Genomic DNA, 18336 nt, shown 5'->3' with positions numbered 1-18336 from the left:
GTGTGAAAAGGGGAAAATAGCCTCAGACTCTCCCACCTTGGTGTGAGAACTGCGGGGCTTACCTGGTTGCATGAAACCTGCTCAGTTTCGGCCCAACCCCTGAGACACAGACCCCCACTTGGTGACCATTGGGCCATATATGGTAATATGCAAGCGCGGGAAAGCGATGTGCAGATTTGGGGATAAATACCCATCACACAGTTCGCTCGAGGAGGTCTTCGCAACACACATACCACCGTGCATGTGCCTTCCCGTATACTCCAAAGCGCTGCCGGCCTGATCAACTGACCAGCCACCTCCCCCGACTCTCGGGCGTAACCAAGGCCTTCGCAACCGAACCGATATCTTTGAAATGTTCCGTGTGCTGTGCAAGTTGGTATGTATGATTTGATTTTTATTTGTTGTATACGCTTAGTGTTGTAGTTGGTTTTGGTAGTACATAGAGTTTGTAGTTATCACTGTTATTTAATTACTGTAGCTGGATATCTTTAGAATAGAGACTATTCCCCTTGCCATTCCCATCCTTATATTTCTGACACATTTAACTAGAAATCGTAGAATAAATATAATAAATACTGTAAATTCATTATTAACACGGTCTATTAAAAATCTTAGAATAAATACTATAAATTCATCACTGTTATAAATAAATATCTTTTATTTGCTAAAACGGTCCACCTGGTTCTGTCCTTCCCCCCTTGGGTATGCATCAATGGACCTGTGATTGTGTGAGAGAGAGATGTACACATATATCCAGCACTGTTCTACTAATGCTATTCTGTTCTATAATACCTAGGATTCCTAAACATTTTACAAACTGAGGCCCTAATCCCACAATGAGGCCCCTGCATATGTACCCCAGGGATTTGCATGCACAGGTTTGGGTCCCAATAGCCCCATTATCTTGCTTGGGGAGAAAGAATTCACTTGTCAACCTGTTGTTATTCCTAGGAGTTCTTGCTGGAAGGTGGAGGAGGAGGGGATTATTTCCTGGGTAGAAAGAAACTGGCTGTTCTACAGTTCAAAGACACAAGATGTAACCTTGGACTGTTGCCTGGTCTCACTGGCTCCCACTAGTCTGTAGATAGCATAGCTGCCATAGCTATAGTTTCCCTACCATGGTTGTCCCCAGAAATACTCTGCAGGATAAGGATGAAAAGCAGTGTGACGTAGTAGCTAGAGCGCTGGGCTGGGAGTCTGGAGATGGGTTCTGCTGCTGGGTGCTAGTCATGTCACCTCTTCATGAGCCCATATTAAAAAAAACTTGGTAGCTCATGAGTTAAAGAACTGATTTAAAGCCCACTGAAATCAATGGCCTCTCTACATTGACTTCACGGGTCTTTTGATCAGACACTGTGTAGATATATGGCTTCCCCTTAGGTAGTGTGGTTATGTATGTGCAATCACTTGTGTGAACATAATGAGACAAATACATCTAAAATCAGACTCCAATTGATACTGCAACCTACAGTAACCTATTATGTTTAGGAGTGCTCAGCCCTGGACTAGGTAAAGTTAACCAACATGGCTTGATCAACATGATTAGTTGTTTACAATCCACAGAAGGATGAAACAAATTAGTTGGTGGAATAATTATGACTAATAAAAAAGTCAGAAGCAATCATACTCTTCTGAGACAAAAAAGGTTAAATTAATGAAGTAAATTATTCCCTGCACACTTATTTGTTCAACACTACTCTGGCTTCTGTATTTACATCCAATCTGGTAATAGGCACTGTGAGCAGCACTGTGCATGGCCATGTTGACTCCGATTTGAGCACCACCAGCATTGTTTCCTGCAGCAAAATAGAGTAGAATGGATGGGTTTCAAAAGGACAACTGATGCCTACTGCCAGTGCAGAAGGCTAAATGCTGCAACTTGATGGTACCAAGGGGAGAAAGCTAAAGCAGAGTAAGAAAAACATGTGCATATAAGATGGCAGGCTCATCAGAGCTTTGTCAAAAGCAGGTAAAGTATTTTCTGCTATAGTTTTATGAAAATAAGGTCTAATTAAGCTTTTTAATCTGTTGTGTATATATAATATGAATGTGTAGGCACGTGCCTATAGCAATACTCTGGTGTGGGAAGCAGAGCAGACATCTGGGAGCCAGTTAGGTTCTGTGGCTCAAATCCTCAAAGTTATTTGGGGTCCACATTTTTCTTGAAATTAATTGAAGTTAGGAGCTTAAATACCTTTGAAGCTCTGGACCTTTGATTCTATTGGTCAAGGCCATCCCCTGGAGAGGATGTGGGGCCCAGGACATAGGTACCAAGTTTTTTTCTGCTGAGGGTGTGCTCCTCCCAGGCCTTGCTCCTATCCATCCTGTCCCCTAACACCTAGCTCTCACCCTCCCTCTTCTCACCCCCACTCCTTCCCCATCACACTTCTTCTTACCCGCATCCTGTCTCTTCCACAGCTCTTCCTGCCTGGCCTTGCCTCTTTCCCATGCAGTTTCGGCTCCTTCCCCAAACATGTTGTGACCTCACTCTCCTCTCCTACCCAGCACCTCCTGACACCAAGAAACATCTGATCTGTGGCAGGTGATAGGCTTCGGGAGGAAGTAAGAGGTGCTGAGAGGCAGGGCCCACCAGCAGGCAGGAGGCATTGGGAAGGGGAAGGTTTTGGAAAAGAGTCTGCTGGAGGTGGTCACCCCGACTGGCTGTACCTTAGGGATGGCTCTGCTATTGGTTGACCCTGCCGCCAACATGAGTTAGTACAGTTTACTCTAACTTTGATTACGGGCATAGTGTTTCTGTTAGCTTTTACACAAGTGGAGGATTGACGTGACACAGTCCAGCTCACCCTGCTCTCATCATCCCTGCCATTGCTCACTCTTCTTCTTTGTCTGAATGGTGCAAAAGAGCTGGAGCAGAAATTCGACTTTTGCCTTTTATATGTGTTTATGTGTACATATACGACATACACAAATACACACATATATCTTATAGGTAAATGTGTGGTGCACACACAGATTTACATTGTATTTATAGGCTTGTTGTTGTAAATGTATAAAATACAAGTTTCCTCAGTGTCTAAGACATGCACATAGGTGAAACCATCTGTCCAGTATGTGTTTTTAGTGGTGGTCTATGAATTTTAAAGCATCGTTATTTGTTAGAGATGGTACAGCTAGGAGTAAGAATCAGCCTCAATGTGTAAGGCAGGAGTAGGGAACCTTTTTGGGCAAGGGACTACTTGACCCACAGAAAAATTAGTCGGGGCAGCACACAAGTGAGATGCAAAAAACCCCTAAAAAACAAAAACAAAACCCCTCACTGACATGGCCCCTGATTGAAAAGGAGAGACACTCCCTACATTCCCCTCCCACACCAGAGCCTAGAGGTACCCAGGCTAGGAGATTTTGTGTGCTCCAGCCCCCCGAGGGAGAGGTGGGGTGGAGGGGGGGGCGGAGAAGAAGGGAAGGGCTGGAGTGCCAGTGTAGGCTCCCCAATGCCGTGGGTGGGAGCCCTTAGCTCTGGGCCTAGATACAGGCAAGCCAAGGGCCGCATCCAGCCCCCAGGCCTTAGGTTCCCCACTCCTGGTGTAAGGAATTAAAATGAGTTGAGTAAATTAGAAATCTCTCACAATGATGTTGAGGCTATGCTTCTGGCCCAGCAGTGTTTTCAGAATCTCAGGAAACCAAATGAGACAAACTTTCCCTCTTTTTCCTTTTTTGGTCCAGTTGCCCTAGCAACCATAATCTTTATCTCTGAAGAGATGGGGAGCTCTGGAGGAGGGAGAGCAGTTGGAATTTCAGCTAAACCCTCTGCTAATCCTTTTCTTATGTTATCAGATTTGTGCTGTTCAGTTATTTCACACTTGCATACTAGATGGTGCAGGGGGAAGTGTTTGATATTTTATAAATTTTAAATCACCTTTTATTGATCATATGCAGATCCCTTGAGTCAAAGATAAAATCTATGGCTGACTGCATTTAATTTTAATAAAACTAGACAGCAAAGATGGGTGAGGCAATATCTTTTATTGGTCCAAATTATATTGGTGAGATACAAGCTTTCAAGCTTACACAGAGCTCTTCTTCAGGTCTGAGGAACTTTATGGCTGTGTCTACACTGGCCACATAACCCGTAATAGCTATGGAAATGAGAGAAGTCAGAATAGGGAAATGCGCGGGGGATTTAAATATCCCCCGCGGGATTTAAATAAACATGGCCGCCGCTTTTTTCCGGCTTGGGGAAAAGCCAGAAAAGAGCGTCCAGACTGGCGCGATCCTCTGGAATAAAGCCCTATTCTGGAGGATCTCTTATTCCTACTTGCAAGTAGGAAGTAGGAATAAGAGATCCTCTGGAATAGGGCTTTATTCCGGAGGTTCGCGCCAGTCTGGACGCTCTTTTCCGGCTTTTCCCCAAGCCGGAAAAAAGCGGCGGCCATGTTTATTTAAATCCCGCGGGGGATATTTAAATCCCCCGTGCATTTCCCTATTCTGACTTCTCTCATTTCCATAGCTATTACGGGTTATGTGGCCAGTGTAGACACAGCCAATGAGAGTGTCAGAAAGTGTCAATACAAGGTGGAACAGATTGTTTAGCATGAAATAGTTTTACACATATTTCAAGGAACCATTCAACCCTTTAACACACCTTTAACACACCTCTTATCATAGGTTGTGGAAAGCAGATGAGGGTGGCGGTGTGAGAGGTTATTTGTGGGTTCTTCCTAGGGTGACTATATATTCTGTTTTGGCCACAACTGTCCCTTTTTAAAGCCTTGTTCTGGCCATCCCAACTGTTTAGGCGAAAGTGGGCATTTGTCAAAAAAGTGGGATACAGAAGAAAATGCCTCTACATTGGCCACCCTCCCTCACAGGGAGGCACGGGCCAGGGCAGCTTCGTTGGCTTTTCTTTTTTCCTTTGGAACACATCCTTAGCTCGTCCATCTTACATTCACTGCTGTGCAAGTTGCCACCGACATCTACTTCTCCTAACAAATCTTCTCTGCTTGGAAGCAGCAGGTCAGAAGGAGCATGACACCTGATTAGTTCCTCCATCACTTGCCCTGGGAAGTTGTCCTCAACGCTCTCCACAAACTTCCTAACTGGTTTGTGCACAAATGTTTTGCTCTTCCAGCAAATGTCACAGTGATTGCAGTTCCCTGTGAGAACCAGGGCCTCTGATCTGAGGACTTCAGTTCATGAAGTTCATAAGAACATCTGTCAGTTGTCCAAAGAAAGACACATCTGCCTCATCCTCCTTGTAAAAACAGATCCCCACCAGCGGAGTCACTCTAATCTTACCCAAAGACTTCCAATGGGATTGTCCATTGTTTCAGGCTGAAGTGATGAACAATCATGCTGTTTTTTTTACATACGGTGCAATTCCTCGAACTTTTCTCCCTTGCCGATCCTTTCTGAGCAGTTCATGTGGTTCAATGGGTGTGCTCCAGTCATGCAAGTTACCCCATCAAGTCTCACTTATTCCAATCACATTGTAGTTCCCATTCTTTCCTGTTTGTTTCCTAGACTTCTTCCGTTCATATACAGATACCTAAGATAACTAGGCAGTTGCCTTATTTTCTCTGTATGAATCATGAGTCTTTCTCTCTTCTGCCCTTCTCCTCATGTTTCCTTCTGGTATTCCTTAGTTACCACAGGGCTTAGGTCTCCATCTCCTGGATAGTCTAATTTAAAGGCCTCTTCATTTATTTGGCAAGCCTGGCTGTGAAGATGATCTTCCCTCTCTTTGTTTGCTAGATCCCATCTCTTACTAACAATTCCTGGAACACCATCCCACAGTCGAAGACTACAAAGCCCTCTCTCCATCCTCATTGTGGTCCCTGTCCCTCACAGGACAGTGAAGCCTGGAGGATACAATCAAGTAGCTGCACTCGTACGTCATTGCAGGTCATTTCAGCTTGAGGGTCATGGTGAAATCCTGGCTGCTACCTTCTCTTCCAATCTGGCACAGTCTGAAGGAAGCTCTAGAGTCTCAAGAAGCCATCTATTTGGGGTTCAGTTAAGTTTTTTTATTGTGATATGCACCCAGGCAAGCTCAGATATGCACCAACAATACAGATGTTTACCAGTTGTGTGCGACTATGGGCTGTCTGCTTATCAGTTTGGTGGCATCTTCATCTCTCCTGGAGGGCTGTTCAAGCGTTTAGCTTTCAGGGAACACTGGTCAGAGAGTTCTTCCCTTTTGCAGCTGCTTTGTCTTAACACAGTTGCACTGCATGCTTCTAAACAGTGCAATGAATTTCTTGAGAAAAGGGAGTGAACATTTGCCAGTGTTACTCAGAGCTAGCGTTCAACTTCACAGTTAAACTAGTGACAATGTGCATAACATAAGCCTCCACTTTGTAGTTTATGTTATTTCTTGCTTACATAGAAATTCTGTATAAACTGTGCTGTATCTCCTGGATTATTAATGACATCATCATCAAATACTTCTAAAATTGACGTTGACAATGACTAGTTTATAAGGTTTATTGCATGTCCATGAATTCCAGAGATGTTGTGTTTTGCAAAGTTTTCATGTCAGTTGTCATTATGGTTTTGCTGATGGGTCTGGCAAACCAAGCTCCTCCACTTTCACTATATAAATCCATGGACATCTTGAAAACTGTATGTCGTTCTGGGCACCCAATCTCAAATAAGCTAATTTGAAACTGAAAAAGCAACAGGGACCAAAGTAACCAAAATGATTAAGGGCATGGAACATGATTCCATATCAGGAGAGATGAAAAAGACATTTTCAAGTTGGAAAAGAGATGACTGAGAGGGGATATGATTGCAGTCTATAAAATCTTGACTGATGTGAAGAAAGTGAATAGGAAATGTTATATACCCTCTCTCTTAACTGAAAAACCAGGGGTTGCTGAATTACATTAATAGGCAACAATTTAAAACTATCAAAAGAAAGTACTTCTTCAGACTGTGCACAGTCAGCTTTAGAAACTCCTTGTCAGAGGATGTTGTAAAGTCTAAAACTATTTAAAAAAAGAACTCGATAAGTTCATGTAAGCTTTGTCTGTTATGTCCATGTTGATTAGCCATGGTGGGCAGGGATGCAATAACATGCACTGAGTGTTCAAAGTCTTTGTTGGCTAGAAGCTAGGAGCAGACAACCAGGAATGGATTACTCAAAGATTACCTGTTGTGTTCTTTTCCTTTGAAGCACCTGGTATTGGCTACTGTCAGAAGACAAGATACTGGACTGCATGGATCATTGGTCTGAGCAGTGTGGCCATTCTTATGTAAGAATTAATTATAATAATTAAAATATGTAGTACAGGAACTCCTCAAGGTAATGATCTCTCCAGACAGAAAGTATGTGACAAAATGACCTTCACAAACTATACATTTTTTAAAATTTGGCCTACTAGGAAACATATATGTGTTTCTCAGTAACAAATCAAACATTCTGAAGCCAAGTCACTAAAACATAGATCAAGAAACAAATATCTCTTTAACATGTCCCTCCCTTCTTCCTCCATCGTACCTCACACTTGTTGTCATTGGTCAGTGGAGACAAAGATTTCAGACTTGCTTTCATGTGAGATCACCTCCCACCCTGTGGATCTGGGGGCAGAATGTACTTCACTCATTCATCCAGCTGTTTGCATTCACTCCATCGCTCCATCACCCATGGCCCTGCATTATTAACTTCTGATGCCACCGGCTCAGATGCAGCACGCCCTCTGCAAGTCAATATCTTAAGGCAGCACCGGTCATACAGGTGGGCCACCTACCGCCATGACCTCCCAGGAAAGTCAAGGGCCCAGGTACACTGCACTGCAGGACAGATATGTGCACTGCCAGATACTCATGGGGAGCAGTGTGCCAAAATACAAGTTTTCCCAGGGTGTCATTTTCCCTAAGGTTAGCTCTGCTGCAGGTTCCGCCCAGCTCTCAGTTATTTCAGTTTTCAGTGGGCAAGCCCTCACTGATAGTGTGAACTGGGCAGTCTCTTCAAGAGAAACATTGTCCCACAACCAGTTTCAGCACTTAGACCAGATTTTTAGAGAGTGCAGCTCTATTAGTCACTGTAGAGTTTAATCAAGCTTAGTTTAAAAGAGGGGAGTGGGCAGGTCAGATAGTGCCTGTGACTCTTAGACAAAGTCTATACGAACAAGGAACACACAGGTTCCCCCTTCTCCCTTTCAGTCACTTTCCACTGAGATCAGGCATCCAAATCGCCTGCTTAGCAAGCACAGTTCAGTTGCCCACTTAGCAGTGAAAGAGGTCCTGGGGCTCAAGCAGTTGGTTTATCACTAGCTGTCACAGGAGAGCTCCTTATAAATCATAATTTGAAAGTATTAGGTCGGACAATATCACTGAAATAATTGTGCCAATATTATCATAAAAAGCAACAGCTGTGTGAAGAAGCTAATCTTTCATCGTACATTTCAAACTTATGCTTTTTCAGGCATGTGTATTTTACCCTGCACATGCTTCTAAAGTGTATTAATGCTTCAATTTCAATGGGGAAATTCAGGGAGATGAGGTCTTACATTTTCCCTAAAGAGGGAGCATAGATAGAGAAATCCCATTATGTAGGTTAAAGATGTCTTCACACATGTAGCCATGCTTATGATATAGGGAATGGTAGGAGTCCCTACCATTCCTGGAGGCCAAATTTACGCTGCTAGGTACAAGATCGAAATCCATGACTTTCATGGAAGCATTCTCTGAAATATTTCCAGTTCCACATGCTGGGCCAGTTAGATAGGTAGATCTGCAGGGTCTTAAACTGTAGATGAGACAAGGATGTAGGGAGAAGGGGGTTAAACTTAACAGGAACTGGGGACCCTAGTGGGAGTTCTTCTTCCTTGCCAGAGGTTGCTGTGAAAGCCAAGGCACTAAGAGAATTTTGTAAAAACCCTAAATTCTTGGAGAGTGGATCCACCCATGTTTTCTAGGATGGGCAGGGATGAAGCCCTTAGCCTCTGTTTGTCAGAAGATGGGAATGGGCAACAGGGAGGGAAAACTTGATGATTACCTCGTCTGGTCACTCTTTCGGAAGCACATGGCACTACCCAGGATGATCATGCACTCTGGACCATCTGCCAGATGACACGGCACCTGCCATTGACCACTGCCAGATGACACGATGCTGGGATAGCTGGACCCTTGGTATGACAAATATGGCCCTTGTGTTCTAATGATCTTATGTTCTATTATTGTGTTGCCATGGTAAGCATGTTCTAGCATCTCTTGTACCCTAACTGAAATTCCCCAAATACACAGGCTCCAACAACATTGTGTCATGGATACTGTTGCCCCCACAATATAGATCCTGTCTACTGGACACGGTTGCCCTGGTAGCCAAGGCCTGAGCAGCAACCTTCCCTCCTCCTCAATCTCTTCTCCCCTTTCTGTGCTGGGACCCATTCAGACCAGAAGTGTGCAACCTCTGGCCCCTGGAGCCAGGGCTTTGCACTTCCCATCTTGGCATTTAGGGGGCAGGTGGTGCTGCTGCTGCCAATCAATGCTTGGCGAGTCCCAGCCAGAGAGAGGCAGAGAGACACTGGATGTGAGAGATTAGAATACCCCAGTGTGGGGAACAGCTGTGCATCATGGCATGAGAGAGCATGGGGGCATCCCCTGCATTCCAGTGCACAGGCTAGCATGGGAAGGAAGGTTTCTTATATAATAATTAATTACAATAATAGAAATATTTACTACGGGAACTCCCTTCTCCAGATTGTGAGGATGTGACATTATGACCTCACAAATGATGCATTTTAAAAAATTGGGCCTACTAGTCTAGATTTCCCAGTCACAAATCTACCATTCTGGAGCCAAGACACTAAAACATAGTGCAACAAACAAATATTCCTTTAACATGTCCCTCCCTTCTCCCTCCACCATAGCCCACTTACAGTTGTTGGAATCATCAGTGGTGATGAAGAATTTAGAGGTGCTTTCATGTGAGATTATGGGGGCAGAAGGTCTTTCATTCATTCCTCCCGCTGTTTGCTGTTTCCTCCATCACCAATAGCCCTGCATCATCAACTTCTGAAGCTACCTGCCACTGTGTTCTCTGTAAGTTAGTCTTGAAAGCAGGGCTGACCTTAGGGGTGGGACATCTACCTGGGTGACTGCCCAGGGAAGCCAGTGGCCAGGGTAAACTTGCAGCAGCACAAGGATAAGAACATAAGAACATAAGAATGGCCATACTGAGACAAACCAAAGGTCCATCTAGCACTGTATCCTGTCCTCTGACAGTGGCCCCAAAGCCAGGTGCCCCAGAGGGAATGAAAAGAAGAGATAGTCATCAAGTGAGTCCTCCCCTGTCACCCATTCCCAGCACTTGACAAGCAGATGCTAGTGACATTGTTCCTACCCATTCTGGCTGATAGTCCTTGATTGACCTACTCTCCATAAATTTATCTAGTTAGTTCTGCAGTGCCGGGGACCCACAGGGAAGCAAAGGTATAGTTTCCTCAGGTGCTCTTTTCCCTAACCACATTTTAGATGTACAAAGGCTCATCCCCAGTAGAAGTTAAGTGTTGGGACTGACCCTTGAATCAGATCAGGCTAAATACAGTTCTGCTGCCTTCTACTCATACAATAAGCAGAACTTTTAATTACCCCTGCTCTCAGTAAAGAGATTTGTAACTCAGTACCGGCCAAAAGTGATCTCTTGGGCAATACAGCTATGTCTGCTTGACCCCTACCCAGAGTAGGTGTGTTCCTTTAAATACAGCCTGGTCCTAAAACCTTCCTCACACCCTTTGGTTTATCACTAGCTGTCACAGGAGAGCTCACTCAGACCTTCCTTATAAATTATAATTTGAAAGTATTAGGTTGGACGACATTACTGACATATTTGTGTCAATATTATCATAAAAAGCAACAGCTGTGTGAAGAAGCTAATCTTTGATCGTACATTTCAAACTTTTGCATTATCATGTATAGAATCATAGAATACTAGAACTGGAAGGGACCTCGAGAGGTCATCGAGTCCAGTCCCCTACCCTTTTGGCAGGACCAAATATTGTCTAGACCATACCTGATAGATATGTGTATTTTACACTGCATATGATTCTAAAATGTGTATTAATGCTTCAATTCCAATGATGAAATTCAGGTGAAATGGGGTCATACATTCTCCTTAAAGAGGGAGTAGGGATAGAGAAATCCCATTGTGAAGGTTGAAGTTGTCTTTACACATATAGCCAGGCTTATGTGTGGCTGGGTAGGAGCCTGTTGCCATTTGGAGGTAGGAACCAATGAGATAGGGAATAGGCCCTTAAGGCTAAATTTAGGTTGCTAGGTAAGAGACTGAAGTCCAGGGCTATCTGAAATTTTTTCAGTCCACAAGGAAGTCTTATTGGACTGGTAGAATTGCAGGGTCATAGACTATGGATGAGACAATGATGGGGGAGCAGCAGAAATGTATTATGAATTGGGGACCCTGCTAGGAGTCTTTTGTTCCTTGCCAGAGGTTGCTTTTAAGTCTGACACACTAATAGGTGGGGATGTAAGTGAGAAGCCGTGTAAGTAAGTTTATTGGTTATCCAAACTGCTACATGGCTGCACTTAGATCTCCGTCTGGTTCCTGGGGAGTCACCTACCGGCCCGTCCTGCTCCCTTTGAATTTTTAGCAGTTACGCAGTTAATGAATAACATGCATTTTAATATCCCTACTAACAGAATTTTTTAAATAACCCCCCCCCCCAATTCTTATAATGTGGCTCCATCAACATTAGCCAGCATGGACAGGGATGATGCCCCTAGCCTCTGTCAGAAGCTGGGAATGGACAACCAGGGAGGAATACCTTGATGTTTACCTGGTCTGGTCATTCCTTCTGAAGCACCTGACATTGACCATTGCCAGATTACAGGATTCTGGGCTAGCTGGACCTTTGGTCTGACCAGTATGGCCCTTGTGTTCTCATGGTCTTATGTTCTATTACTGTGATGCCATGGTAAGCACATTCCAGTATCTTTTGTAGCCTAACTGGAGTTCCCCAAATACACAGTTTCCAGAAGGACTGTTTCATGGCTACTGTTGCCCCGACAATGAAGTTCCGGCATTCCCTGTCTTCTGGATGCTGTTGACATGGTAGCAGAGGCCTAAGGAACAACCTTCCCTCCTTCTCAATCTCCCTTTCCCCTTCCTGTGCTGGAACCCATGCAGAGCAGGAGTGTGCAATCTCTGGTCCCGACAGCCAGAGAGCTGCACATCCTATCAAGGCATTTAGGGGGCGGGCACTGTTGCTGCTACTGGAGAGAAGCAGAGAGATGCCATGTGTGGTAAATTACAATGCCCCGATTCTGGGAGCAGACATGCCCTACAGCACAAGAGAGCATGGGGGGAAACCCCTGCACTCAGATGCACAGGCGAACATGGGAGGGTGCACCTGCCATGCCTGCTGCACAGAATAGCAGGGGAGGGTGGATTTGCCACACTCTGGTGCACAGGCTAGGATGGGAGAGGGATAACCCACTGCAGGTGGGAGAGGGGGGAAATTGAGCATGCCCTGATGTACGAGGTACATCAGGTAAGACCTGGGCTTAGACTCTGGGTGGTAAGAGGCATGGGATCCACCTTGCCCCAGTGCATGGGGTACTGGGGAAGTGGAGACTGGCTGTGCCCCCTTGCATAGGATAGTAGAGGGGGGGATCTGCTGCACCAGCTGTACAGAGTAGCAATGGGGAGGGGGGCCGAGCCCCTCAGTGCACTGTGTAGTATAGGAGAGAGTTGAAGACACTGCACCTGCTGCATGGCCTTTTGTAGGACTTCAGTTTTGTTTGTTGACTAATGCCTCTGCACTCCCAGACTTTTCAACATAGTCTGCCAAGGTCACACTTGCTTTATCACTACCGGCATTGGTTTAATTGTCCATGTGAACTGTACATGGTAAGTGAACTTGTTCAGTGCCTGGAAGGTTTGGTTATTCACTGTGATAGCAGGCTCATTTGATTGAAACTGTGAAAGTGACTGACCTGCTGTCAAATGGTAAAGCACCTGGAGCAGATGCTATACTAGAAGAAGTCTATAAAGTTGATACTGGCTGAATTTTTCCAGCCACTATGGACTCAAGGAGCTGTACCCCAGGAGTACAAGGATGCCTCCATCTTACACTCATACAAGTGGACTGGTAACGCACAATCCTGCAACAACTATCAGAACCTCTCCTTGTGGTCCATAGCTGGCAGAATTCTCACCAAAATTCTCCTGAATTACTTTGTGCAACATTGAACAAGGGCTCCTGCCTGTGGCTTCAGGAAAGGATTCGGGACCACAAGTACGGTGATTGCACTTCATCAACTTAAGGAGAAATGCCAGGAATAGAACTCCAAGCTGTGTATGACTTTCATTGACATGACAAAAGGATTTGATACAGTAACTTGGGAGGGCCTTTGGGAAATCATGGCAAAATTCAATTGCCCAGAGAAATTCATCACAATGGTTCAACAATTCTGTGATGGCATGGTCTCTCATGTTATGGATGACCGTGGGTTGTACCCATGAAAGCTCATGATACCATTTACATGTTTTGTTAGTTTTTAAGGTGCTACTAGACTACTTGTTGTTTTTTAAGTTTTTCCAATTAAGGTTGCACCAATAAAAAAATACTACCTCACTCATTTTGTCTTTCTAATATCCTGGGACCAACATGGCTATAATGACACTGACTACACTGAAAAAATAATAATATGGCCACAGCTATAAACAGTAATACTTTACATATCTCTAATACCTTGTATCATATTTCAAAGTGATTCATTAATTGATGTGGTTTAAGAACAGCCCCTAATATATAAGAAAAGGAAACTGAGGCACAGCGTGGCTAGATGACTTACCTTGAGGTCACATTAGGCAATCTGTAGCATAGCTAAGGCCCAAACTTGAAGCCATGTCTACATTACAAAATTATGTTGATTTATCTTATAATGGCCCTGTGATGGGGTGTCTATGCCCTGCACTGAAGCAGGTGGGGTTAAGACCCTGTAGGCAGAGGAAGTCTTGCCCCTTGACCCAGACTGGGCATGCTTCAAAAGCTGGGGCAGTATAAAAGGCAGCAGAGCAGCTCAGTCTGGGCTGCCCAGCAAAGGGGAAGGAGCTCCAGCCAGAGCTGCAACAGCCAGCGATCCAGACAAGGGGAACTGAAGTTCCTGGAGACTGCTGCCACACGGACCCAGTGGAGCCCCAGGGAGAAGCCACTGCTGTGGAGTTGGGAGACCTAACTGCTACATGGCATCAGGAGCAGCCCTAGACGAGCTAGGCGCCCGAGGTGAAATGCGCGATCAGCGCCCCCTGCCTTCAAACTCCTCAACACCATTTAACTTTGGCACCCTAGGTGACCGCCTAGTTCACCTCTATGGATGTGCCGTCACTGCGTGGGATGACGTCTCAGCACTGGTAGGAAGCAACCCAGGGAGGGTGCAGGAGCGGTCTCTCCTTCCCAGGTACACTTGGTGTGTTTTGTCTGGATTCCCCCCGAGGGAGTGGTAGACTGATCTACTGCTCACAGGGTCCTGGGTTGGGACCCAGTAGAGCAGGGTGGGCCCGGGTCCCCCTACCAGAGCACTAACCCCAATCCCACTAATTCTGGGCCTTAGCTCACATTACCCTGAGATAGGAGCTGCTTACAGACTCCGGCTATTAGGCCACACAGTCCTGAGACTCAGGTTGCAGCTAGATTCTGGCTACTAGGCCATACTGCCCTGTGATTAGGGCTATGTACAGATTCTGGCTACTGAGTCGTATTGTCCTGAGCCAAGGGCTGCCTACTGACTCTGGCCTTTAGGCCACACTGCCCTGACACCAGGGCTGCCTAGAGACTCTGGCTGGTAGGTCATACTGCCCTGCGCTAGAGGTCACTAACAGACTCTCTGTGCTATCCTGAGATAAGGCTATTTACTGACTTTTGGCCAGTGGACTATACTGCCCTGTGAGCAGGGCTGTTTATGGACTCTGGGTCAGCCTGGGACAAGGGAATATTCACAGACTATAAAAACAGACAGCTACCTCGCGGCTGAGCTGGTGGCGTCCGCACTCCAGAATATACTCACACCTGTGACAGGGAATGCATACACTGCCACAGGCCACCTCAATATTTCAACAGCTTGGGTGTGTGCACACTTGGCTCCTTGTGTCCGTATTGTCTGTGTATATATTGTGGGACAGCTCCTGAAAGCCAGTAACAGTGGACACAAACTGCACAGTATCTACACTGACACTGCAGTGATATTACTACATTGACTATGACACTATACTGCTTGAGGAGGTTTCATCTGAAGAAGTGGGCTGTGCCCATGAAAGCTCATGATACCATCTACATGTTTTGTTAGTCTCTAGGGTTCTGCAAGACTATTCGTTGTTTTTTTTAAAGTTTTTAGGCAGAAGCCAAGCTTATGTTAACCTACTCATATACAGTAGTGTGAACCAGGCCATAGTCTCTCCCTTAACTTAAACACAAGACTATTGTGAATAACATTCCGTTTTCCTAGGGCAATATTTCTCAACCTTTTTTTATAAAGTACCCCTTTAAAAAAAAAAGTACCCCAGAACCAGGCACCCCCAACCCCGCTCTTACCCAATGCCCTCGCCTCTCCCCCAGAGCCAGGCCCCAGACGTATGTTAATCTTACCTTTGAAGTACCCACTCCCACCACCTCGCTCTGCCTGGCTTGCCGCATGAGGCTGCGCACTCCCACCCCAGCCTGGCACCCCCCTAGCGTAGTGGCTGAGGGCAACTGCCTCCCGCCTCCTCTCGCTATGCCACTCAGCAAAAGCTTATTGCGCCACTTCACTGCCTTTTAGCTCCTCTCCACAGCACTACAGGGAAGGGGTGACAGGGATAAGTTGTACTGAGCTCCTGGTGGGGATGGGAGTAAAGCGCATCTCCAGGTTCAGCTGCCCTCCCTGATGGAGCACCCCAGGGAGGCTGCCGGAGAGAGGCGGCTCTTGAAGAGAGGCGGCTCTTGAAGTGATTTTTTTTTTCTCCTTGCCCAAACCCACCCCCCCGCTTAGAACTGCCCTGGGTCTCACTGGAGCCACCACAGCCACATGCTTTTCCCGCCAGGCACTGGGGTCCGTGCACAGAGTGGCTGTTAACATCCAGGCACGTGGCTCTGAATGTTCAATTTGACAGGCATGTGCCATCACCCCCTCCCCAATTCCCCTTTGCAGGGCAAAATCCTGGACATTTTTGGCCAAATTTCACTTGTGTTGACCCTCCAGACTTCTCTCGTGTACCCTTTACCACTGGTTGAGAAACACTGTCCTAATGGATATCAGTTGAAGTTTGGGGCTTCTCAGGAAGATTGGCTGTGGTAACCTATATTTTTGTTCATTAATTTATAGCAGGGGAGGTAACTAAAGTGTGCACAGAACTGATGTATCTGAGACTGAAATGGAGCTGTAGAAAAATGCCACAAGGTAAATAAAGTGGCTGGCACTTTGCTTAATAGGCTCATGAAAGGAACAATGGCTCTTTCAGGAAGATGGTTACACTTTAGCTAGTTAAGGATAGCTGATAGGAAACAGACAGACTTAGGGACTTGAAACAAAAGAAAGGACTATGCAGCACTTTAAAGACTAACAAGATGGTTTATTAGGTGATGAGGTTTCCTGGGCCAGACCCACTTCCTGCTGATAGCATAGTATTTGCATGTGAGAAAAGTTATCAAGAGCTGCAAGATGCTTTCAGACACTAGAAACTTTTGGTCTCTGTTCAGAGGAGTCCCTATGCAATAGGAAATGAATATACAATTCTGATTGTTCATCCCAAAGTGATATATTTATTCTCAATTATAAGAATAGAATTATCTCATTTTAAAATTAAACAACAGGGCCAGATTCACAGGTTGCTTGTGCAACTTTCATTTTATCTCAAACCCAGCTCCCTCACCTACCCCACTCCACAGCTACACAGACTCCTCCCTCTAGATTCTATAGACACATACCTCTATACATGGTAGGGATGTCAAGGAGTAATCAACTATATGATTAACCAATAAACCTAGGATTATTGATTAATCTTGTCAATTACTCACATTCCTCTTTCCTTGCTGCTTCTGTATCAAAGGCAGTGGGGGGGGGGGGAGCAGGAGCTGATGCTGGGGGGAGCCGGCTTAAAAGCCAGTTCCCCACAGCACTGGCTCCGAGGTGCTGCCTGTCCCTGTCCCCCCTGTGAAGAGCAGGGTGGCAGGGGGCTCCCCGGGCATGGGGTCAGAGCACACTGGCTGCTGGCCCTACCTCTGGAGACTATTGAATAGTCATGTAACTACAAATAATTTCTGCAGTTATGCAACTATTCAATTACGTGATATCTAACATCCCTAATACATGGCTGCATTTCATATACCCTAGAGCAATGGTCTCCAACCTTTTTACACCCAAGATCACTTTTTAAATGACAGACCAAGCCAAGATCTACCGCCCCGCCCCTTCCTTGAAACCCCACCCCTTCCTTGAAGCCCCGCCCTCTCTATTCTCCTCCTCTCCATCACTTGCTATCCCCAATCCTTATACTGCTCCTTTAAAAAAAAAATCTTCTGTAGGAAGGGGTTTTTCCAACATTTGGCCTGTCTAGACTGGACCAAATGTCAGAAAAACCCCTTCTTTTGGAAGCCCCCTTATTCCTCGTGGAAAGAGAAATATAGGGGTGACCGAAAGAGAATGTTTGCTCTTCCACTAAAAAAGAAGAACAAATGCAACCCTGGATGCAGAAGAGTTTTTCTGGGATATCGCTAGAATCCTAAAAAACTCCTGCAGTCTAGCCGGACCCTCGCTGAGTTGAGACAGGATGTGTAGTCTCTGGGTTGGGAATGAAGGTTTTGGTTGTGGGAAGGGGTGAGTGCAAGCTCTGGGAGGAAATCTGGATGCAGGAGGAGATGGAGAAGGAGACACTGACTTCGGGGAGGGGGCTCCAGGCCGGGCAGTGTTGGGGTCAGATGGAGGGTTGGGATACTAAGCAAGCCATAGGCTTGTGGATGTGAGGGTGCAGGAATTTGGGTTGGGATATGCGAGGGGCTCAGGGCAGGGGGTTCCAGTGTATGATAGGCTCAGATCTAGGGTCTGAGGCAGGGGAATGAAAGAGTGGTTGTGGCCAGATGGAGGCTTGGCCCCAATTGGGGGTTTGTTGGCCAGGCTTCATTTTTAAATAAACTACTATGTCAAACACAAAAAGTTTCTGCATCGTCTTTATTTATGAGAATGGCAGGGAACCTTCCTTGAGTCAGGGGTCACTGACCCATAGAAAAGTCAGTCGGGAGCAGGGGATACAGTACTGGGGAAGGGTGCTAGTGGGTTCTGGGGCAGGGAACAGGGTGCCAGTGGGGGTAGGGGAGAGGGAGCAGGGTGCCAGAAGGACAGGTTTCTGCAGCAGGGGCCAGGGTGCCAGTGGGGGAAAGGGTT

The sequence above is a fragment of the Pelodiscus sinensis genome, chromosome 6 (genome assembly GCF_052426305.1).
Source record: "Pelodiscus sinensis isolate ZL-2025 chromosome 6, ASM5242630v1, whole genome shotgun sequence".
Taxonomy (NCBI): domain Eukaryota; kingdom Metazoa; phylum Chordata; order Testudines; family Trionychidae; genus Pelodiscus; species Pelodiscus sinensis.
Note: the sequence above shows the minus strand (reverse complement) of the source record.